This window comes from Lissotriton vulgaris, chromosome 3_1 (assembly GCF_964263255.1).
Source record: "Lissotriton vulgaris chromosome 3_1, aLisVul1.2, whole genome shotgun sequence".
Lineage (NCBI taxonomy): Eukaryota > Metazoa > Chordata > Amphibia > Caudata > Salamandridae > Lissotriton > Lissotriton vulgaris.
The window spans coordinates 26175307-26202078 of record NC_141689.1 but is presented as its reverse complement, the minus strand read 5'-3'; positions in this window follow the sequence as shown (position 1 = coordinate 26202078).

The following is a 26772-nucleotide window of genomic DNA, read 5'->3' as shown; positions in this document are numbered from 1 at the left end:
TGAACATCCATTTATTTGAATATAGAGTTATACACACACTTCCACCTTACTTCTATTGAAAATTACACATATTTATTCTCTTAAACAATCACTTATAGAAACACATACTTATTTAAACAGGAAATCTTACAATCTCTTACTCTCACATATACTCACTTATATACATCAATATTCATATATTCTAGATTAAAACATATGTAGTTACTGATAAAGACACTAGTGAGACAGTCATTCACTCACTAACAAACACATATAGACACTCATCCACCCATACAGTCCTGTACATATGCTGTCTTCAAAACACATACAAACAAAGAGTCAGTCACTCATGCATCTATGCGCTAAGTAATACCTCCATCAAACCATATAGACACTCATACTGATACTAATAAAAATATCAAATAACCCATATACATACGCATGTAGCTACTTATCAAAACATGTAGCCACTTATACACAAAGTGAAACACTAATATATGTATTTAAATATTTAAAAATAACTCACTAATATTTATTTTTCAGAAAGACACATATTCACTGGATGGTGTCATCAGTGATGTCATGAGTGATGTCACTGACCATGTCATGAGTGATGTAATATGTGATGTCATCAGCAGTGCATTGCACGCGCAAGTTATAGTGAGTCCGACTAACTATAACGTGGGAATTTCAATGGTTTTATATCAGTAAAATTTCCAGCTAACTATAACTGGAGTGAAACCTATGGTTTTTTCAGTGAATTTAATAGGTTTTTTAAATGCTAATTCCTAACTATAACCGGTGTGAAACCCATGGTTTTTTCAGTGAATTTCATAGGTTTTTTAAATGCTAATTCCTAACTATAACTGGTGTGAAACCTATGGTTTTTTCAGTGAATTTCAAAGGTTTTTTTAATGCTAATTCCTAACTATAAGTTTCACTTTATAAATAAGACTGTTAGCACTCTAGTTGTTCTTTTTAACACTCTGGTACATTCTGTCATTGGGCTACAGTTGGGCTACATCTAGTTGAATTTTGGGCTACATTTACAATTTTTGATCTCTGGTGGCCATCTTTGGGCTACATTGGGCTACTTTGGGCTACATTTGGGCTACATTTTGGCTCTAACATATATTAAGCCCAATGTAGCACAATACATATTTTTCTAAAGTTAATGTTTTTTACAAACCACTTCAGAATAGGGCTACCTGTCCCTACAATTATCCCATTTTTATTTTTTTATTTTTTTGGAGAGCGCTCCCGGAGCGCGCCCCGGGGAGCGCCCCGAAAAGCGTATTTCTGAAAAGCGCCCCGGGGCGCGCTCCGGGGAGCGTCCCGTGAGCGCCAATATCACAAACGAAAACATGATCGTGACGTATCGCGTAGCCGCGACCGCGTGATACGCACGGCGTAAGCGCACCCGGAAGTACTCGAGCGAATACGATCGCACAACGTAAACTTCCGGCGCGCTTACGCTGCGCGCCCCGGGCGCGTAGCGTAAGCGCGTCGGGTCATGTGAGCAGAAAATCACACTTTTCATTGGTTCATAACAGTTTTAGTTTCATAATGATGAAGCCCCTGGTCTTGTGACCTTAAAATAACACTTCTCATTGGTTCAGGACAGTTTTTTTTCTAAATGATGAAAGACCCCACCTTTTTTCCTTATTCTGACTTTGTCCTTTGATTGAGGAAGACCTGTTTGTTGCTCTCTCTACTTTTTTGCTCCAAATAATGGCTTCAGTAGTAGCATCAGCTGGTGCATCTGCCCCACCACCACCACCACCACCACCAAGAGGACCAGCTCCAAATTATATTGGTGGTCAAGAACAGGAGGAGGAGGAAGAGGAAGAGGAGGAGGGGAGAAGAAGATGGCTGCCAGAAGAAAATACACCTTACAAACCCAAACCACACATTGTTTGGCAGTTTTTTTCAATTCCAGAGGGGAAAAAAAAGGTGAATGCGCCCAAGGTGACTTGCCTCATCTGCAATGATGAACTTTCACGGGGCAACCCAAACAAGAAATATTCTTTTGGTAACTATACCATGATTCGGCACATGACAAGAAAGCATCCAAACAACTACTCTCGTGCAGAGTTCCGGGAACTGGCCAGTAACCTCCCCCAGTCATCAAGGACCCCCTCCCAAAGAAACCAACCCACTTCCTCGGAACCAGAAACATCCGAGGTGATGCCTTGCATTCAGCCGAGATTTGCTGATTTTAAAATTACTTGTACTGCTTGTGGCAAGCTTATCTCCTATGGGGAACAAAGTGTTAAGCTCATCGTCCTTGCAGGTGATAATCACAAGTGCCCCAAAAAGAAGTAATTTTTTTGTTTTTTTGTTTTTTTGCTCCAGTTGAGCCAGTTTCAATTCCCTTTTTTTGTTTCTCCCCCTAAAAAAATACAAAAAAAATATAAAACTGTTTTGAAAAGCCAAAAAAAGTTCAAAAAGTTCAAAAAACACAAAAAAATATAAAACAACAAAAAGAAGAAAAAAAAAAAGTTCTTTTTAGAACTACCTCCAATTTCTAAATCAAAACTTCATTTTTTAAAAACTCTGTCAGCTTTTTTCCTCATAGTACGCTCCCAGGGCCGCTCCCCCCACATCAAACCTAGGGGGTCAAGGGGGGGTCTACCCTGCTCCCTTATGGTCATTTCCCTCTTTGTTTTGCCCACCTCTCGTGTCTCGATCCTACCGAGACACAAGATGGCGGCCGCTCCGGACTGTTTAGAATGTTTACAGACAACTGAGAGCCAATCAGCTTTCTGCGCGCAAGTCGCGTGGCGCGCCTGGAGCGCTCTCCGGTGCGCGCACCGGAGAGCGCCTATAGATATATATATTTTTTTGAACCTAAATTACTCAAAATCCACTGCAGCACATATCTTGAGACATAGCAAAGGCACATCGGGCTACCAGTCCCTACAATTTTGCTAAGTTTGGTGCAAATCCATTCAGCCGTTCGGGCTAAAAGTGAAATCGACCGCCCTATGGAAATTAACATGGGGAAAACGCGTTTTGGGACCCCCTTTTATCTTGGCCCCCGCTTGACGAATCCCCCCCAAACTTTCAGGGAAGGACCGGGGCGCCGCGAGGCCATTTTCAGGAAATTTTCAGGCAGATTCGTCAACAGGTGCCAAAGTTATTCCAAATAGAATTTTGAGATTTAACATTGAAAAAAATCCTAACTATAACTACCTACTGGCGACCGCCAGTAGGTAATATATATATATATATATATATTCAATGAAAAAACCATAGGTTATAGACCATATATAGTTAGGGATTTGCATTTACAAAACCTTATTTTACTCGCACAAAACCATTGAAATTCCATATATAGTTAGTTGCGCTAACTATATATCGCGCACCCGCAATCCACTGCTGATGATGTCACATATTACATCATTCATGACATGGTCAGTGACATCACTGATGACATCACTGATGATATCTCAAATGACATCACTTATGACATCTCATTTGACATCACTGATGACATCTCATTTGACATCACTGATCACATCACTGATGACATCACTCATGCGATAATACAATGAACCTCTTCAGACTCTAATATAACCTTACATACACTCAGTATAAACCGACACTCACAGACTGTCACTCATCCATGGAGTTACTCACACACCTAGTCAGTCATGGAAAGAATCAATCACACTCCATTTCCTCAACTATACAGTTATACACACCTTACTTATTCAAACATATTCTTAGACATATTTACTCTCTTATACAATCCCTGATACAAGCTCACAGTGATCCATACAGCCACTCACACACTCACTGGCTCTTATCCACAGTTATTTATATATGTCATCTCTCACATGTATTGTGTTTTACATACGTATTTACTTGCACATGTAGCACTGAGATATCCATTCACTCACCAACACACCCATGCACAGTCAACCGCCCATATAGCTGTTTCCACATGCACTCTTGAACTCATACACCTAGTGAATCAACTGCTTACACATCTATGCACAGACTCACACACCTCCCAGCCACCCACACACACACTCAGTCTCCCATACAAATACTTGGGCAACCAATGAATATCCCATATAGTTACTCATATAGGTACTTATCAACACATGCAGCAGTTTACAGAACAACAGACATAATAATGCACAAATTAAGACAGTTTAGTCACTAACCCATGCACTCAGTGAGACACATTTAATCACTCACTCATACAGTCACTCATGCACCTACTAAATCCTTCATCCAGACACTTATACATCCACTCATTCTTCAATATGTAAGACATATTTTAACTTTACAGAAACATACAGTCACTGGGTGTTGTCATCAGTGATGTCATCAGTGATGTCATTTGAGATGTCATCAGTGATGTCATCAGTGATGTCACTGACCATGTCATGAATGATGTAATATGTGACATCATCAGCAGTGGATTGCGGGTGCGCGATATATAGTTAGCGCAACTAACTATATATGGAATTTCAATGGTTTTGTGCGAGTAAAATAAGGTTTTGTAAATGCAAATCCCTAACTATATATGGTCTATAACCTATGTTTTTTTCATTGAATTTCAATGGTTTTTTAAATGCAAATTTCTAACTATATATAGTCTATAACCTATGGTTTTTTCTGTGAATTTCATTGGTTTTTTAAAAGCTAACATCTGTAGCTATAAAATGTATTCTTTTTTAAATCCCAAAATATTTTTAGATGTTTATTGATAATTTTTTTTTTAATATTTTTTTTTCTTCGTTTCTAGTTCGCGAACCGGGAAGCTTTCCGTTAGCTCATCTTGATGCCGCGATCTAGTCGGCGAACCGGTCAACGTTACGTTAGCGGAACTGTGACGCGTCGCGGAAGCGCGACGTATCACGTTATCGCGTAATGCGTCTAATGACGCGCCGCGTTAGCGCTCCCGGAAGTGCTCCGGACCGCGAACCAGAAGCGATCTGGGACGCGGCGCGCACCGCGTAACGTAAGCGGAACAGGTCATGTGACTTGTTTATCAAACTTTTCATTGGTTCATTTCACTTTTGGTTTCCAAATGATGTATGACTAGGTCATGTGACCTAAAAATAACACTTTTCATTGGTTCAGAACTTTTGCTTTCCCCAAATCATGTAAACCCCTCCTTATTTCCTCACTCTGACTTTCATCTTGGTGAGAGAAAGACCATTTAGCTAGAATTGAACAATGGCTTCTGTACTTGCTGCAGCTGGTGGACCCCCACCACCACCTCCACCTCCTCATAAGAAGAGAGGACCACCTAGTCAATTTATCACTACCAGAGAGGAGGAAGAGGAGGAAGAAGAAGAAGAGGACAGAGAGGAACCACAATTTGTCCAAGAGTTGCCCCGGTTTTCAAAACGAAAAACAAGTTTCATCTGGCAGTTTTTCTCCATCCCTCCTGGATCAAAGAAGGTGAATGCTAAATATGCCACCTGCCTCATCTGTGATCACAGATTGTCGAGAGGCACAGAGAAGAAATACAGTATGGGCAACTATACGATGCATCGACACATGAGCAGGTGGCATCCCTTAAACTACAGCCGGGCTGAGTTAAGGGATCTACAAGACAATCCCACGACAACTCCTGTGGCCAGATCTACATCCACAATGTCTTTGACGGGAAGAGAGGCACATGAAACTGTGCCAAACATTCAACCCAACTTCCAACATATGAAGTTAACTTGTATACACTGTGGTGCTATGCTGTCCTATGGCAACATGAGCATCAACCTGATGAATACGGCATTCGAAAATCATAAATGCCCTAATGCACCCAAGAAGTAATTTTTTTTTTGCTCCAGTTGAGCCGTTTTCAATGCCTGTTTTTTGTTGTTTCCCCTCCATAAAAAACACAAAAAAAACATAAAACAGTTCTAAAAATACAAAAAAATCAAAAAATGTTCAAAAACAAAAAAGAAAAAAAAAAAACAAAAAAAACAAAAAAAAACAGTTCTTTTCAGAACTACCTCCCCTTTCAAACAAAATTGCTAGAATGTTTATCACTCTGGCAAGCACTATTTCTTTTGGTTCGCTTCAAGTTCGCTGACCGGTTCGCGAACTGGAAGCGAACCAAAAAAAATATTTTTTTAAAAAAAAGAAGAGTTAGTATAAGGGAAGTAAACAGAGAATAATGTAAAAAGAAAGACAGCTATAGAGAGTAAATGAGAGATACTGTCAGTGACATCATCAGCAGTGCATTGCGGGTAAAAAGAGTAGAAAACATTTACCTTATAATTCTTGTTACCTTTTTTTAATATTTTTTCATACTTTCAATCTGTAAAACAAAGAACAAACATTTTCAAAAATATTAAAACATGTATTTAAAAATTAGAAAAGACAAGGGAAAAGGTTCAAAAACAAACAGTTTTTCAACAACTTTGACATTTACAGAAGTCTCTGCTTCTCTACGTCCCCTACACAATCCTAAAGATATATATTTTAAAGAAACTGTATCTTGATGTTGATGAACTGAGGCCTATTTTGGAACATGGTGCTTTTTTTGCACTGCTAATGTCTCACAATAGTGATGCAATAGCAGCGCAAAAAAGATGTAAAGACATCATAAAATTGTGTCTAACATTTTAAATGCTTGATTTAGGATGCAAATAAGATGTGTGCTTTCAAGAGCTTTCTTTGAGGTGAGCCCTCTTTTCTTTTTTTAAAAAAAACACTACCCAGAAGTACAGCACTGAAAGCATTAAAATTGATATTTAAAAAACTCAGCTTACCCATATGTACCTCACATTTCTAAATGTATATCATAAGGACAAAAAGCATAACATTAATTATACATGTTAAATGGTTTCTTTTTGCTGTTCTCAGAATGTATCAAATTTCACTTAAATCAGTGACTTGAAGGTATTCATCATGTAACAGCGGGGAAAAAAAAACACAATCAAAATGACTGTGTTTAAAAAACCCATACAACCTAAGAAATCTGATTTCAAAACTCCTTAAAATTAACTTACTTTCAATGACGTCGAACGATCTCCTATAAACAGCATCCACTCTGTTGTGCTACAAATATTTTCAGCCCGCCACTTTCTGAAAGAAAACCTCCATCGATACGTAAAATATGTTACATAGAAAAAAAACTTCTCTCATTATATCACATGTTTCCACTAGGCCAAATCATGTTGCCGCGATTCGCAAGTCTTGTAATTCTTCCAATCAAATCCCGACATTTTCTATTTTCGCAACTTTCAAAAATAAAATATTTGAGATTATTTTCACAATCCTGGACTACTAATATCTTACTCTTCTTTGTCACTCATGTTCTCCTTTTCCTATGACACTGATACTGCTTACTATGAAGCAGACTTACTTGCATCAGGTTTATATAGTTGGATTTTTAATCTAGACAGCATTGCAGACTTACATTCCCTCTACTTAAAATTTTGGTTTTAAAAACACCAGGTAAGAATTTTTAAGGTCAAACGGCAATTTTTTTTTGAAAGTTACAACGGAATCATTACAGAATGACCAGCCGTTTCCAGACTTTAAGTAAGCTGTATAATGTCCTGATGTTGTTGATGGACCATCGTGATAGATAATTGCTACAGTAACAAAAGTCCTCCCTGATATTGACAGCTGAGAAGCCACAAATTTTTTTATTAAAGTTGACAATTTTGATCCATCAGGCCTACAACGTTGAATCATTAAAATGACATACTGGCCATATCTACGTATAAATAATGTTGACATCATATGACATTTACATTGGCTACACTCCATGTTGTGATCCGCTGCTTTTACTAGCTTATTAAAGGACACTGATTTACTGTCTGGCAAAGTTAAATATATAAATCTTTCTGAGTCTACACTAGTAGTACTTGATACCATACAGTTCTCGCAGTCATGCTGCCATTGATAAGAAAGCCCAAACAGGTGATCTACATCTACACCCTCATCTTGCAATACATCAAGCATATACATTAAAAACTCCTGACAATCTTGCTGATTATTTTCAGAGAAGTCTGTTTGACCTGAACATTCATCTAACAGATAACGAACTTCAGACACACTTTCTACTTTTGTTCCATCAGTGCTACATTTCTCTAACACAGAATTCAACAAGCAGCATAAACTTTGTTCTGAATTGAACACAATCTGTTCTTTTAAACTCTCTAGTGAAAAGAGAACATTAACAACTACATTTGCATAGCAGTTGACACCAGAACTGTTTTCAAATTGAAAACCAACAATCTCTTCAACAGTATCCACTTTCTTTCTGCTAACAACTTTCGGTTCATTGACTTTTAGTCTTTTTGCAACAACCTCCCTACTGTTACTGATATTTCTACGTTTCCGGCCTACCACACGTTTCTCAAACAAAGGATATTGAGGCAAATGTGGCGCATACTCTCTTCTTAACCTATTGTATTCCTTAACACAATCTAGATCCGCACAAATGTTTGTGACATCACAGTCAATCAAGTACAATCCCGATAAAGTTCTAACTCGTGACAATGCCACATATGCCATACCCTCCTTGAACACAGAACTGCCAATATTCACCAATGCACAGTCTACACTTAAACCTTGCGATTTATGGATTGTCACCGCATATGCCAAGCAAACAGGAAACTGTTTACGGCGAACATATAACTCTTTAACAAGCAAAAACCTAGCAGAACAACGACCAATTTGCTGTACTTCCTCAATGCCATCAAATTTAATTCTTAAAAATTCTATTCCATCTCTATTTTTGTATTTCTCAAAATCAACAACATTACCCATTGATCCATTTACCAGACCTCTTTCTACATGTAAATTCCTTCTCAAAATAATTCGGCAATTTAAACACACATTCAAAGTCTTTTCAAAACCCGCTGTCTTAGATATAGTCTTCTCTAATGAATCCAATTTTGATTTCAAATTGTCTGACAAAATAATTGTTGATCCCATATGCTCTAATTTGTCGATAGCTTCAAGTTTCACAATCTCTTGCTTTTCTAAATTAAACATTTTGTTGTTGAAGATGGCACATTCTGCAAGAGTTGGCATGAGACATATCCCAGATTTCTTCTCAGTAATTTTCTGAAAAATATTCTCAGGCTCAATCTCTTGTTTGGGATATAAATTTGACAGTAAACGTGCATTTAAAGCTTCTTTTCCATGCTCGGTCACTTTTCCAATTCTAATATCTTGTAGAATATTCTTGTAATCTTCATCCTTTGCCTGACGCATATTTTGATGCAGTTCAGCATAATTGAAGTTTAACCATATATTGACGTTGCCAATGCTCCCTAGGCACTTCCTGGTATCTTCATGCGTGAGTATTTTGAACACAGGTTGACCTTTTACTGGTGTCAGCTGCAGAAGATCTCCGAAAACAATGATGTGTTTCCCACCAAATAACACATCATATTCAGTTTTAAGTACTTCTTGCATTCTCAAATGCACAAAGGCAAGCATGACATTGGAAACCATGCTTACTTCGTCAATGATAAGTAGTTTCATTTTCCTCAAGACTCTTGAAACTTCACAGCATGCATCTCCAGATAACTTGTTGTATTGTAATTTGTTGTCATGCTCCACCGGCAGCATCAGTAGACGATGCAAAGTAATACCTTTAATGTTATGTGCTGCCAGTCCAGTAGGAGCGGTGACAACACAAGACAGCGATGACTCAGTCCTTTCCTGCAAATAACAAGAGATTGCTTTAATGAGGAAACTTTTTCCAGTTCCCGCTTCTCCACTCACGTACAGTCGGACAGGCTTCAACGATGTACATGAGCACTTGTTCTTCTCATGACTTAATCCGTGCTCAATTTCCTTGGTAACTTCATCATATATTTTCCTCTGCTCAACGTTGAGTTGTTTTTCCAAGTCTTCTAAGTTAACTGAATCCTCCTGAGCATGTGCCATGGCTCTTTCTACTTCATTCATAGCAGTGGCAGCTTCATTTTCGATAATAGGTCCTCCAAGTGGATCTTGACTCAATGAAACAGAACTCTGACTGTCCTGAGAACTCTCTCTGGCAATCTCGGCTGCAATCGTTGCTTCCTGCTCAATTTCCAAAGTTAGCATTTCTTGATATTTAGAAAAAGCAGGACATTCTATGGACTCCTTGGCTGCATTGAAAGAGTCTTCGTAACAGAGGAAATCTCCAAGCAGTTCCTCTTCTGCACGCCAAGGCTTGAAAAGTTGCAAAAGTGCTAAATAGAAAAACTCCTTTTTTCCTGGAGATTCACCACTCAATTTTCGATGGTTTACTAATTGGCATTTTCTTTGCTTGACCAGGCATCCCTCACTTCCAATTACAGCATACACTCCTTTCTCAATATCTTCTTTGATGTTCCTCTTGAATATATAATTTTGGAGAACCTCATATAAACAAACATTCTCAAGGTGACTGCTTCGATTTGGATAATATGTATCCAACATGTTGGTCTTCAAAATGTCGGTACTGTTTGGTTCCTTTTCTGCCAAACACTCAATTTCCCAAACAGGTTTTAGAACTCGATTTCGCGTTGCAGCAAGACCAAGACTCGCCCAAACGAGACTCCTGAATTTGGCATAGAGACTTGCTGAAGACAATCGATCAGAACATTCGTAAGCTCCGATTTCTCGATGCGACAACATCTTCAGACTGAAACTGTACAACTTCTTGCTGAGGCTCTTTTCATGGGAAATGTCCTCCCACATATCCTTCAGTTCGGTCTTTTCTTTTTTGGTGATGTAAGATGTCACATACCGAGCCACAGCCATACAGTTGTCAGCCACAAACTGTATATCCATGTTGGCATTCCACATGGACAAAATCACTGGGTTGTAGTCATTGATGTACTTGGACTCTTCATTCCTTTTCAAATTGTATGTATTCTTGGGTGATTTCCTCGTCACATTATGTCGCAGAGAAGACATCAAACTGTTCACTCTTCCTTTAGAAATCACCGGTCGTGGAAAGTTGAAACGACATTTGGTGTAGAACTTGTCGTTGTTTCTGAATTTACGACGACAGTACTTTCCACAACGATGGCTTTGGAAACGTAGAACTTGTTCTCTTAGACTTTTCTTCTCCGTTGCGTTTGGAACAGCACACGTAGAATACTGTTCTATGAAATTCATCACTAAGTTATCCGGATCTGTTCCAAATTTAGGTGCATCCTTGATCCACAACAACATATGTATATGAGGGGCACCTCTTGCTTGGTACTCCTTTCTCCAGAAGAAATCCAACACCTCTCCAAGAGGTGGATTCTTTTTATTTGTGATGAAAGACATCATAGCTTCAAATCTATGATTGAAGTACCTGCATACATTCACTGGATCCAAAGAACACAGTTCTCCAGGTGTCTTGAATTCAATGTTTTCAATATTTCCATTTGCCTCTCGTAGAAATTCAAGTAAGTCTTCCCAGCCATACTCGGCACAGCTCAGAGTGAGGAACCATGTTGGAGTTCCTAAGTTCCTCAGCATACATTTTAAATCACCATGACGACGGTACCAGTACTCATTAGTACCACGCTGACACGCCATGAGATTAATTAAGTGAGAATCCAAAATACTGTCTTGGACATTGACTTTATGCATAAAGTCACTTGCCGAGATGTTTTGCATCTGTATACCACTTTTTAAGATGTGGTTCACTGCATATGACAGTCCAGACAGATCGCTTTCAAACAGGAGATGAAACAAATAGGGAATGCATTGCCGAAACCTAGGATCTTCTGCATACAATCGTAAAGTCCGGTATTCAGACGCAGGGATTTGATGAGGTCGCTCATCATATCTTCCTCCTTGACCTGTGGGAAATAGCTGTGGGAAACACCGAGCTTCCAAACTTTCCTCCCAAACACTAATGGGACTCCCTTTGGCTTGTTTCATTTGAAACAACTCAATAGCATTCCCCATGACTTCCTTGGAATGCAAAGGATGAACACTATAATGTTCATATATTTCTTCACTTTTAGAGGCCTCTACTTTCTCAATTTGTCCAGCACACAAATCGCTATCCTCTTCATCACTTACTTCCTCTTCTGCAACATATACATTCTTATAGTACTTATTATTTTTCTTCAAATACACTGTTGCCTTTTTGACTTTCCTAACATCCACTAAATCTTGCCATATTTTCTTATTCTTTGTCGGAACCCCGTTAACCAAGATAACCAGAGGTTCCTCTTCCACTTTTTCTATTCCAATTGTGTTAATGTTTTTCTTCAAATCTAGAGGCAAATAAACAACTCTTCCCTTTAATCCTCTCTGTAAATCTGCTGGAGGCAACTTCCCTGTCTTTGGCTCCATTCTTACAATAGCCTGAAAGGGATGGATACTTTGAATCAAAATAGATTCATAAGTATTTAAATCCTTCAATTCAGAAGGAATCTCAACCAATTACAGATTATTATGAACTGCCCTAGCAGGCATCTGGTTTTGGTTTAATTTGTTACAACAATAAGTACACACACGTTGGTCCACTCCCAAATCAAAACAATTTTCTACCATCAAGTATGTGGCAAAATCCTTCCATTCACTATTATTTTCCCTTTCACTTTTTGCATATAAATCCACTACCTTAGTCTGATTCTTATAATAAGTGCGTCGACAACATACACAAGTGAAATTAGGCCTCTCACTTGATTTCATCTCAAACGTGGCAATTTCCTTCTGAAAATTATCTGTACTGGAAACCTGTACATTATCTTCAACATTACCTTCTACTTCTGGGTCAATTTGAACATTCTCATCTTTACTACCAAAGTAACAAAACTCAATTTCTTCACAAATATTCTTGACATCTATTTCAGAACCATGCAAAAGAGCAGCACATAATTGTTTAAGCATAATTGCTGGACTCTTAGCATAATACAACATTCTCACTAATTTTCTCACTTTATTATGATGCACTGCTAGCATCCTGAAATGATGAAAAACACTCTGGCATACTCTCCTGGAAAGACAAGCCAGTGAATGACCACGCAAACCTGTCATTTGTCTCACTCTGCAAGGATCTAAATCTTGCAACAACTTCATTTTCTGCTTCAAACTTTTCTTATTAAATGTCCGTATAAAATCACAAAGCAAATTGATGGAAACCTGTCGCACACTGCAAATAGAACTACACTTCCAAATGTACACAGGACCCTTAGGACGTCTTCCTAAAACCTCATCACTTAGCGCCTCTTCTGTCTCTGTTGTCACAAGTTGTTCTTTTTCAACTGGACAACCATCCTTCACTTCATAAGCTCGACCACTGATGTCAACTGCATGCACCAAATCATTATCCTGAAAATAAGTCTCCTCATTAAAAAATGCCTCAGAACTTGAACTATGCATCCATTCTCCGGAAAAAACTTCACAAAAGTTAGTACGATTTACTACTCTCTTCCATCTACTTTTTGTTTTGAAATCAGAAATTACCTTGCTTAGTTTCCTAATTCTATTAATTACCAAAATAAACAACTTTCGCTTAATTTCAAAAGCATGATCAATAATTTTCTCTACATTTTTCTTCTTCTTATAAAATGCCGCTTTCTGTTGGCCTTTCTTTTTAATACTTTTCAATAAATTAACTAATATCCTATTACGGAACATTCGACTTCGAATGTCCCTAAACTGTTGTTTCCTTCTACTATCATGCACAGAGTTATCTCTTCCTCTACCAGTAACATTTGTGATGGGTCTATCCTTTCCATTTAAATTACTTTTCTTTTTGTGAACTGAAACATTTTTTTCAGCAAAACTTTTTTTACTACAAATATTTCTTAAGAATGATTTCGTGCTCTTACCCGGACCTTTCTTGGTGTTTTGAGAAGTATTTGGGGAAGAGGACTGCTGCAATAAAACATCATCCTGCTGTCTTTGACGTTTTCTAGCCTTTCGTATTCGACATTTGGAAGGCATTTTCCAAACTATGAAAGAATCTGCAGTTGAATCTGTGGAAAAATATAATATAAAATGTTATTAACCACTATTAGCAAACAGTAAATAAATAACAGTCATCTAAAACTTAATGCCGTACTAATTATTTAACATAGCAAATGTTTTCCACCAGCACTGCATCACAAAAATGACACTCAATGGTACAAAAAAGGCATACAACACTCATAAATCACTCCCTAATATTTTAAATCATTAAGTATGGATGACGATAAGATGTAGCCTATCTAAAGATTTGTTTAGGCCCTGATCTTTAGACTGGGGTAAATGTTTGTCATTCATCCACATTCAGTCCATCACCTGTTTTGTTTATTTGAGGTGAGGCCAACACATGGTTGCAGATAAGATTTTCACTGAAAAATACCAAAATAAAAAAACATGTGAAGGCCTACCAATGAAGTAAATCATTAAATGAAAACCAATACATTTCTGGAAATATGCACTACTAGTGCTTCATAAGATGTTTTGGGTCATATTTATAAGTCATTTGAGTATCTAGTATGCTATTTTACGTTCTTCCTGGTGCAAATTTATTGTAAATATGCTCCCACCTGCGGTTGGCAAATTTAGATTTTGATTATGGGAGTTAGATAGGCATGTTAATAATTTCCCAAAAATGGTGTATAACCCCAAACAACCTTTAAAGCAAATGCTCTTAGCCATGTTATCCACCTCCCATTGGATAACATGTCTAAGAAGTGCTTGCAAATGTGAAAAAAAACGGCCGCAATGCATGAATATCGCAGAAAAGTCAGCGATATTCATGCATTTTCCAGCACATGCTCTTAGCCATGTTATCCACTTCCTATTAAATAACATGGCTAAGAACTGCTCAGGGCCCCATGAGGAACGCTTTCCATTTAAAAAGGGAAAAATAACATCAAAGACACTAAAATGCCTTCTAAATATGACCCCAAACAACCTATGAAGCTCTAACAGTACATATCCTGAAATGTAATTGATTTCAAAATTCGTTTTTAAACACAGCATATAAATCAATTGTATACCTGCATTCATGGAGAAATGACTGAAAATGTCCTTGAGACACATGAAAGTGTTTTCTGGAATGCCCTAGCACCATTTTTGGGACACTATTAACATGGCTACGTAACTCCCATAATCAAAATCTTAATTTGCCAAGCGCAAGTGGGAGCGTATTTACAAGACACTTGCCCCAAGAGGAACACTTTCCATTTAAAAAGGGAAAAATAACATCGCAGAAAAGTCAGCAATATTCATGCACTTTCCAGCAAATGCTCTTAGCCATGTTATCCACTTCCTATTAAATAACATGGCTAAGAACTGCTAAGGGCCCCATGAGGAACGCTTTCCATTTAAAAAGGGAAAAATAACATCAAAGACACTAAAATGCCTTCTAAATATGACCCTAAACAACCTATGAAGCTCTAACACTACATATCCTGAAATGTAATTGATTTCAAAATTCGTTTTTAAACACAGCATATAAATCAATTGTATACCTGCATTCATGAAGAAATGACTAAAAATGTCCTCGAGACACATGAAAGTGTTTTCTGCAATTCCCTAGCACCATTTTTGGGACACTATTAACATGGCTAGGTAACTCCCATAATCAAAATCTAAATTTGCCAAGCACAAGTGGGAGCATATTTACAAGACACTTGCCCCATGAGGAACACTTTACATTTTAAAAGGAAAACATAACATCTTAGACACTCAAATACCTTATAAATATGGCTCAAAACAACCTATGAAGCTCTAGCAGTACATATCCAGAAATGAAATTGATTTCTTAAATCGTTTTTAAAACACAGCTTTCTTCATCATTTTCTCCTTAAATCATACTATTCTGTATGTAAATTAAATAAATCTTTTCTCACCTTAGCAAATATTTTTTGAGTTTTGAAAACAGTCTAAGAAATACACCAAATTGTCTTCAGCAGAAGAAAAAGGATGCACTCCAAAGGCTGCAGCTATTGAAAGCACAGAAATACAGATATTCTTTTCACATATCTCTCATATTAGCCAATCATACCTCTTCCCTCACTTTTTTCAAATCTAAACCCTTCCCCCCTCTGCCCTGTCTGCCTTGTTTCCATAGCAACCACCTCCTGGAAGACCTCTCATGTTTGCAAATTCACACAACAATGTTTCAATTGAACTCTGAACTCTCAGTGCACCTGCGTATCCAGTGCAATCTTTCATTAAATGTTTCTTTCTTGACCATTCAAATTACATCTATCAAAGAACACATCCATGCACCCTAACTTTCTGTTTTCAGAAATGGAAATGCACCAATCACTGCTAATGAATCATTAGCATTGGAAATCCACAGTTTTTTTTCTTTAGAAACTCCTACTGTTTCAACTGCCCTTTCATTACCACACTTCATCTGACTGCAGAACAACCTTCTCCCACCATGTTTAAGGTCTGGATTGTTGGACATAGTTACATCCACTGGGCTCAAAGGTATGCTGAGAGCAGAAATTTACCTAACCTCAATTTACAAGATGTGGAAATTAAGTGGTTGGGCCAAAGAGGATTAAAATGTCACCAATTGATACCATTGGTGAAAACCTTTATGCATTTGCCAAAACCTGACCTGTTAATAGTGCACTGTGGAGGTAATGATTTGGGCACTTTGACAGGGGTAGGTCTGGAAATGCTTTTAAAGGACACCTTTGAGCAATTAATGGCACTTTTTCCTCAAACTGCCTTGGTATATTCCAATATATGCCAAAGACAGAAATGGAGGTGGTCCAACCAATTTTGTCCACAAATTGAGAAAGCGAGGAAGCATGTAAACAAATCTGTTTCAGCTTACATGAGAGACCATGGAATGGGCTCTCTGTACAACAATAACTTGCGTTACTACATGCAAGATATCTACAGAGAAGATGGAGTTCACTTCTCAGATGAGGGCAACAGAATTTTCATTCTGAATTTAAGACTGTGCATTGGTACCTACTTATAAGTACCTAAATGTACCATAAACCCAAAAGCTCTTCTCAGAGCTACCCTACATCTGATCACTCACAATTATTATTTTTCTCTAACTTTTTTCACTAATTTTCCACAAAATTCGCTCCCCGGAGCGCTACCCGGTTCGCTAACCGAAAGCTAACCTCGCGGAATTTTTTAAAAAAAAGTTTTTTTTTCCGCACATATAAGCCTCCTCAGCCACGCTCAGAAAACCTAGGGGGTCAAGATAAGTCTACCATGACCCCTTCTACCCATACTAAACATTATTTGCCCTCCATCTTGTATCTTAATGCGACCGAAACACAAAATGGTGGACTCCCGTGACGCTTAAGGTTCGCTAACTGGGCCGCTTCCCGGAAAGCGGTCCAAAAAAAAGGTGGGAAAGTAATTTACAGAAAAACGACTAGAGACACTCTCACCAAATATAGATTAGCTCATACTACATAACAATCCCTTCCATTCTCACAAATTTCATTGAAATTTCATTTAGCCATTTAGCCTGTAGACCTCTCCAAGTACCGTGAGGTAAATTACTTCACAAAACACATCTGAATTGTTGGAATTGACAACCAATGAAAATGTTACTTTCATTTTCTACTTTTATTACCTGACATTTGATTGGTTATATACCTGTATATATATAAAGGGAGAGAAGGAAACACAGCCATTTTGACTACTACTTCTTGTTGTACCTCCTATTTCAATAGCTTCAAAAAACTTCAACTTCTTTGTGAAGGTAAGTTATAATTTAATATATTGTGCAGTATAACTTAATATAGTAGGCTTTTTATGCTAAATATACACTATCCCTCTGTAGTAGTAATGTATTTAGATAGACTTCTCTGTTATAGTTATGAATGGAGTAAGGCTTGTCTTGGTTAAATCACATACACTTTTTTATAGTCCTATTTCCACTCTCATACTATACACTGCCAAAAGATAAATTCACTGATAAAAACTGCCTATCTAAAATTAATCCCAACAGTGCCCTATCTCTACTAATATATATTTTTTTTAATCCAAATTTCAGGCAAAATGGAAGGCGAGCAGCAAGTTTCTTTTGAGATGGACCTGCAAGAGAGCAGCCAGGAATTATATGAACAAATTGACCTGGAATTTATGGATGAAAGCTTGGATAATGAACTGCTGCAATGTGTCCAAGCAGTAGATGTCCTCCTTGCAAATGAGGACATTTTGCAACCTCACCGATTCCAAACAATATTTCAAGAAAATAATGACATTTCAGACACTGAAATGTTAGAAAGTTTAATAAATTATGAAAAAGAATCAAAATAAAAAAAACACTTTAAAAAAAAGAAAACAAAAAAAAACAAGAAAAACAACAAACAATTAACATACAGTATTAGAAAAGTCTTTCATTCTTTTATCCATAAAGTTCGCTGCCCAGAACGCTTTCCGGTTCGCGAACTTGGCGCTTACCACGCAAAAAAAAAAATTTTTCATTTTTTTTTTTGGACCCTCCTAGGCCCTTTTAAAACCTCCACATAAAACCTAGGGGGTCAACGAGGATCTACTATGCCCCCTTATGGTAATTTCCCCCTTTGTTTTGGCCTCCTCTTGTCTCTCGATCCTACCGAGAGACAAGATGGCGGCCGCTCCGGACTGTTTAGAATGTTGACAGACACCGGAGGGCCAATCAGCTTCGCATCGCAAAGTTCCGATACGCGAAAGGTTCGCTAACCGGATCGCTGCCCGGAGCGCTGTTACAGATATATATCTTGATTTAAACGTTAATTTCTCAAAATCCACTGAAGCACATATATTGAGACCTAGCAAAGGCACATCGGGCTAACAGTCCCTACAATTTTGCCAAGTTTCGTGAAAATCCATTCAGCCGTTTGGGCTAAAAGTGAGTCCAACCGCCCTATGGAAATTAACATGGGAAAAACGCATTTTGGGACCCCCCTTTTTTCTCGGCCCCCCCTCCACAAAACCCCCCCAAATTTTCAAGGGCTGCTCAGAAACAAAATGTGCCATTTTCCTGAAAATTTCAGCCAATTCCGTCCACAAACGCAAAAGTTATTAGGCATAGAATTTTCAGAAATCCCATAGGGAAAAAATCCTAACTATATATACCTACTGGCTATCGCCAGTAGGTAATATATATATATATATATATATATATATATATATATATATATATATATATATATATATATATATATATATATATATATATATATATTACCTGTTACAATGTTAGGTAGTTATAGTTAGGACCTTCTTTCCATAGGAAATCCACAACATTCTATTTGGAAAAACTTTGGCGCCGGTGGACGAATTGTCGCAAATGTCTCAAAGAAGATGGCCCGCTCCGCTTCTTCCCTGAAAGTTTTGGGGGGATTTGTCAAGTCGGGCTGAGAAAAAAATGGGGGTCCCAAAACGTGTTTTCCCCATGTTATTTTCCATAGGACGATTAGACACGGCTAAAGCCCGAACTGCTGAACGGAATTACGAGAAATTTAGCAAAATGGTAAAATCTGATTCGCAGATCACGCTTTTGCTTAAATGGTGTAAATCCCTCTAGTAATTCCTGAGAAAATCAAAAGAAAAAAATGTATATATATCTAGCATTCAAGCACAAGCTGCATGCTGATAGGCTGTCAACTGTCTTTCAACACTCCAAACCTGAAATTGTTGGCAGCCATATTGGGACCAATATACATGATAGCACCTCATTAAAAAGCATTGAAGTTAATAGAAGGTTTCAAGACTGTAGTTACATTATAAATCATTTGTTGATAGAACCATACTAATTTTAGGAATTGTGGTGCGTTCTAAGGGGATTTTACCATGTGAAAAAACCTTCTGCTGCAATATCATGCTTTTCCCACAGAGGTTTGGAAGGTGATCTATAAGCTAAACTGAGAGCATATTTCCTGTAAATTCACATTATCTTTCTCAGTCATGTGAGAATGAAGTCTGACATTCTCAGTAAACATGTACATCCAACAAGAGCAGAGACTGTCAGTTGATTCCTTTGTGTTCTACTGCAGCTTCCCAGAGTGTTCTAAAGAACAACAAGGGCTCTAACAGTCTTACTTATGACAAACGTATGGCACACCTGAAGCCATCTTGATTGGAATAAAGTGGTAACTCTTAAAACATTTAATTTAAAAAGGAACAACATGAGGGGGTTCATTTTGCCAAAGAAAGTATGATTAGTGCTGCAGAAAGAACAATTAGGGCACATTTTGAATGACTTCTCAAATCCTCTTCTATTTCACCAAGAAATTCTGACATGCAGACAGAAACATGCACTTTCAATACCAGCAGCATACTTCCCTGGTGAGCAGTAGCTTTACTACAGTGATTTAATAAGCAACTAGAGTGCTAACATTCAGAATTCATGGCAAATGTGTGACACATCTGAATGCCTTCTTGATGGAATCAAAGTAAAACACTGAAAGTATGTCCTACTGAGGAGACTGTAGTAAATGAGGAAATTAGGAAACTTCATAACAAATACGTCTCCCAACATGGCCACCAGAGACAAAAGAGCCCAAATGTAGCACACATATCACCCAGATGCAGCTCAACTATAGCTCAATGACAGAATGTCCCAGAGTGTTCTAAAGAACAACTAGAGCGCTAACAGTCTTACTTATGACAAAAGTATGGCACACCAGACGCCATCTTGATTGGAATAAAGTGATAACACTTAAAAATTTAATTTGCAAAGGAACAAAATGAGGGGGTTCATTTTGCCACAGAAATTATGGTTAGTGCTGCAGAAAGAAAAATCAGGGCATATTTTGACTTCTCAAATCCTCTTCTATTTCATTAAAAATGCTAACATGCAGACTGAAACATGCACTTTGAATACCAGCAGCTGACTTCCCTGGTGAGCAGTATCTTTACTACAGTGATCTAAGGAGCAACTAAAGGGCTAACATTCCGAATTCATGGCAAATGTGTGACACATCTGAATACCTTCTTGATGTACCAAAGTAAGCAAGCATTGAAAATGCAATAGGTTTCACCCTCGTTTAAGTTAAAGCAATTCTGTTTGTAATTAGGTGGCTTTTTAGCTTTGTTGTTTTTCAAACGTTCATGTACATTCCATGCATATGTATGCCTATATGTGTATGTATGCATGCATTTATATGCGTATTTATATAGATATGCATATTATATATATGTTTATATATGTATGTATATTCCAACACCTCTCCTTGGGGAGAGAATGAGTCGCTCACACATCGTGGTGAGTTCAAGCTTTTTATTTCAAAACGGGAGCTCCGCTTATGCATTTCGGCCATCACCTTTGGCCTTCTTCAGAGGAGGAGCCGGGCGTGCATCACGGGGTTGTGATCCAACTAACAGGGCCAAGTCATTGCTCATTTTAATATCTGTAAACCCACCAGTGGGCATTGCTACAATATCGAGCCTTCTGGTACCTGTAGTCATGACACAGCCTCTCAGTAATTTCCCTTTGGTAGGCGATGCTTTATTGATACTTCCACATCCTATTGTTGCGCGATTCCCTCACAAACCGTTTTCATGTTTGTTTGAGTCGAGAACCAGAGGTCAGTCCCTGGCGGCTGCCACTGCCCTAATGCCTTGCGGAGGGAATACTTGCTGGGTCTATTTTGGGCAGTTATGTCGCTCTTTCCCTGGCGGTGCGGTGTTCCACGACAAGACCAAGCCGTAATATATTCCAACACCTCTCCTTGGAGAGAGAATGAGTCGCACACATATCGCGGTAAGTTCAAGCTTTTTATTTCAAAACGGGAGCTCCGCTGTCCTTATGCATTTCGCCCATCACCTTTGGCCTTCATCAGAGGAGGAGCCGGGCGTGCATCATGGGGTTGTGATCCAACTAACAGGGCCAAGTCATTGCTCATTTAATTATCTGTAAACCCTCCAGGGGGCGTTGCTACAATATCGAGCCTTCTGGTACCTGTAGTCATGACACAGCCTCTCAGTAATTTCCCTTCGGTGGGCGATGCTTTATTGATACTGCCACATCCTATTGCTGCGCGATTCCCTAACAAACCATTTTCGTGTTTGTTTGAGTCCAGAACCAGGGGTCAGTCCCTGGTGGCTGCCACTGCCCTAATGCCTTGCGGCGAGAATACTTGCTGGGTCTATTCTGGGCAGTTATGGTGCTCTTTCCCTGGCGGTGCGTTGTTCCACGACAAGACCAAGCCATAATATATTCCAACACCTCTCATTGGGGAGAGAATGAGTCGCACACACATCGCAGTGAGTTCAAGCTTTTTATTTCAGAACTGGAGCTCCGCTGTCCTTATGCATTTTGGCCATCACCTTTGGCCTTCTTCAGAGGAGGAGCTGGGCGTGCATCACAGGGTTGTGATCCAACTAACAGGGCCAAGTCATTGCTCATTTTAATATCTGTAACCCCTCCAGTGGGCGTTGCTACGATCTCGAGCCTTCTGGTAACTGTACTCATGACACAGCCTCTCAGTAATTTCCCTTCAGTGGGCGATGCTTTATTGATACTGCCACATCCTATTGCTGCGCGATTCCCTCACAAACCATTTTCGTGTTTGTTTGAGTCCAGAACCAGGGGTCAGTCCCTGGCGGCTGCCACTGCCCTAATGCCTTGCGTCGAGAATACTTGCTGGGTCTTTTCCGGGCAGTTATGGCGCTCTTTCCCAGGCGGTGCGTTGTTCCATGACAAGACCAAGCCGTAATATATTCCAACACCTCTCCTTGGGGAGAGGATGAGTCGTACACACATCGCGGTGAGTTCAAGCTTTTTATTTCAAAATGGGAGCTCCACTGTCCTTATGCATTTTGGCCATCACCTTTGGCCTTCTTCAGAGGAGGAGCCGGGCGTGCATCACAGGGTTGTGATCCAACTAACAGTAACTAACTAACTATTATTATTATTATTATTATTATGTTTCTTATATAGCGCCTGAATCGACCCCCGAAGGGGTATCTCCGCGCTTGCCTTGGGAACCCGTCCTGGCTTTTCCCTGTGAGATAGCCCCTACAGGGCATCCCCAAGGTGAAAGCCAGGCATCCCGCCGTGGGGGGGCCGTTGTGGAGATTAAGCAAGCTTAATGCCCAGAGTTGCAGAGTGTGAACCCATGATTAGGTCAGGCACCGAAGCGAGAATTATCGAGTCCATGGACATTTGAGCTCAAGACCCTGCCGCGTCGGGAATTGAACCCTGGTCCCGGGTCTGACCTCTACTTCAGGGTCTGCCTGCTCTAACCAGTGAGTCACACTTCTCCACTATATATATATTCACTGAAAAAACCATAGGTTTCACACCAGTTATAGTTAGGAATTAGCATTTAAAAAACCTATTAAATTCACACCAGTTATAGTTACCTTGAAATTTTACTGGCATAAAACCATTTGAGATTTGATTTGAGATTTGAGGGGGTATTTCTAAAGTGCAGCGGCCGCTCCGAAGGGAGCATCATGGCGCTGAAAAATTCTGAAGGCCCAGTCAGGTTAGCGGAAGGAGGGCTAGATGGCAGCTTTAGTCCAGTCGTCGGGTAGGCTAAAGATCCAGGTTTTGAGAAGTTTCCTGAAAGGTTTCTCAAGGACCTGTTGTCTCAAGTGTTTGGGCATGCTGTTCCAGGCTTTGATGGCCAGGGAATTTAAAGTTTTCCCACCTTTAGTCTTCAAATTGTAACTGGCAGGAGACATGAGATTGTCTTGGGCAGAACGGAGGGAACAACTCGGTTTGTAGTGGGGGAAGCGTTTGGTAAGGTATTTAGGACCAGTCTTGTTGAACGCCCGAAAGGCGATGGTAAGTATTTTGAAAAGAATTCTTTTGTAGAGGGGGAGCCAATGCAGGGATTTTAGGGCTGCAGAGATAGAAGATTTGCGGGGTAATTTCAGGACCAGATGGGCAGCCGTGTGGAGGACGCTTTGGAGTTTGATTTGTGTGGACTTTTTTGTCCCTGCCAAGAGGCCGTTACAGTAATCAAGGCGAGATATTATGAGGGCCACTGTTACTGTTTTTCTGGCCTCAAGGGGGAGAAAGTCAAAAAACTTTCTGAGTGATTTTATTATGCCGAAGCATCTGCCGGCAACATTCTTGGCGTGCTGGTCGAATGATAGGTCCGAGTCAAATGTTACACCGAGGTATTTAGCTGTTGTTACTGTCTGCGGAGGGGCAACAGAGTTATCTTGCCACCAGAGGGCTGGGCAGAAGGAGGAGTTCTTTCCGATGGGGAGAATCTCTGTTTTGCTGGAGTTACATCTGAGATGGTTAGTGTCCATCCAGTGGAAGACCGCAGTTAAACAGTTTTTGAGATTAAGCTCAGCTTTGGTTGAGTTATCCGCAAGGGGTACAATCAACTGCGTATCATCAGCATACGAGGTTACTGGTATGCCGTATGATTCAATCAGGGAAAGGAGTGGGATAAAGTAAATGTTAAAAAGGAGGGGACTTAGGATAGATCCTTGGGGTACTCCGGAGGAGACCTTTTTTTCTTTGGACAGAAAAGGACCAAGAGCGACAGTTTGGAATCTGTCGCTGAGGAATGATTTTATCCATAATAAGGCTGTATGAGAAATCCCTATGTCCATCAGCCGGTTGATAAGAATAGAGTGGGAAATGGTGTCGAACACTGCCGTGAGGTCGAGAAGTATGAGAATAGCCTTCTTCCTCTGGTCTTGCAGCGTTTTTATGGTATCTGACAGTTCGATCAGAGCGGTCTCAGTTGAGTGTTTAGGACGGAAACCAGACTGTTGGGGGTGAAGTATGTTGTGGGCTTCTAAGTAGATCTTAAGTTCTTTGTGGACCAGCTGTTCTGTAATTTTACCCAAGGCAGGGAGAAGGGTGATCGGGCGGAGATTGGTCAGGTCCTCCGGAGATTTGTTAGCTTTCTTCATAAGCGGTTTGACTATGCCCCTTTTCCATATATGAGGGACAGATCCGGTGCTAAGTGACAAGTTGACTATGTCATTGATGACAGGGTTGACAATGTCAATGAGTTGGTGAAGAATCTTGGGAGGGCATGGGTCAGAGGGGGAGCCGGACTTACAAGATAGAATGACTTCTCTGGTTTGGTTTAGAGTGACAGGAGTGAAATGTTTGAGACTCCCAACAGGGGGTTCATATTTGTCGGGGATAGGGGGCCCTTGATGGGTTTGTGGAGGGGGGAAGTTCATTTGGATGGAGGTGATTTTTTTGTCAAAATACTCTAAAATTTTATCACAGAGGTCTTGGGATGGGGGGATTTCGGGTTGGAGTGCTTTGGGCTGGGTAAACGATTTTACTATCGAGAACAAGGATTTTTGTTTCTGATTAGCTTGATTGATGGCATTGACGTGGGAATTGAAATTCCCACGTTATAGTTAGTTGGACACACTATAACTTGTGCGTGTAATGCACTGCTGATGACATCACATATTACATCACTCATGACATGGCTTGACGCATCCCCCCAAACTTTCAGGGAAGGACCGGAGCTCGACGAGGCCATTTTGAGGAAATTTTCAGGCAGATTCGTCAACCGGCGCCAAAGTTGTTTCAAATAGAATTTTGGGATTTAACATTGAAAAAAATCCTAACTATAACTACCTACTGGCGACCGCCAGTAGGTAATATATATAAACACATACATATATATAAATGCATATGCATATGCATATATATATATATATATATATATATATATATATATATATATATATATATATATATATGCATATATATATAGGTGCATAAGTGTGCGTGTAGAGAGAGGTAGAGAAAGGTAGAGAGGTAGAGGTAGAGAGGTAGAGGTGTAGAGGTAGAGGTGTAGAGGTAGACATGTAGAGGTAGAGAGTAGTAGAGAGAAAGGTAGAGAGTAGAGAGTGAGTATTAGGGAGTAGAGAGTGAGTAGTAGAGAGTAGTAGAGAGAGTAGTAGAGAGTGAGTCATAGAGAGTAGTAGAGTGAGTAGTAGAGAGTGAGTAGTAGAGTAGTAGAGAGTGAGTATTAGAGTGTGTAGTAGAGAGTAGTAGAAGAGAGCAGTAGAGAGTGAGTAGTAGAATGAGTAGTAGAGTTAGTAGTAGAGAGTGAGTAGTAGAGAGTGGTAGTGAGTAGTAGAGCGAAAGAGAGTAGTAGAGAGTGAGTAGTAGAGAGTAGTAGAGAGTGAGTAGTAGAGAGAGTAGTAGAGAGTAGTAGAGTATTAGAGAATGAGTAGTAGAGAGTAGTGGAGTAGTAGAGAGTGAGTAGTAGAGAGTGAGTAGTAGAGTGAGTAGTAGGGAGTAGTAGAGAGCAAGTAGTAGAGTGTGTAGTAGAGAGTGAGTAGTAGAGAGTAGTATAGAGAGTAGTACAGTGAGTAGTAGAGAGTGAGAAGTAGAGAGAGAAGTAGTGAGTGAGTAGGAGAGCGTAGGATAGATCGAGTAGTAGAGAGTGAGTAGTGGAGAGTGAGTAGTGGAGAGTAGTTGAGAGTGAGTAGTAGAGAGTGAGTAGTAGAGAGTGAGTAGTAGAGAGAGAGTAGTAGAGAGTGAGCAGTAGAAAGTAGTAGAGTGAGTAGTAGAGAGAGAGTAGTAGAGAGTGAGCAGTAGAGTAGTGGAGGGGGTGTGGTAGAGAGTAGTAGAGAGTAGTAGTGAGTAGTAGAGTAAGTAGAGAGTGAGTAGTAGAGAGTAGTAGAAGAGAGTAGTAGAGAGTGAGTAGTAGAGAGTAGTAGCGAGTGAGTAGAATAGAGTATTAAAGAGTGAGTAGTAGAGATTGAATAGTAGAAGGTGAGTAGTAGAGAGTGAGTACTAGTGAGAGAGTAGTTGAGAGTAGTAGAGAGTGAGTAGTAGAGAGTAGTAGAGTAGTAGAGAGTGAGTAGTAGAGAGAGAGTACTAGAGAGTAGTAGAGAGTGAGTAGTCAAGAGTGAATAATATAGAGTAATAGAGAGAGAGTAGTAGAGAGTGAGTAGTAGAGAGTGGGTAGTAGAAAGTAGTAAAAAGTGAGTAGTAGAGTAGTAGAGAGTGAGTAG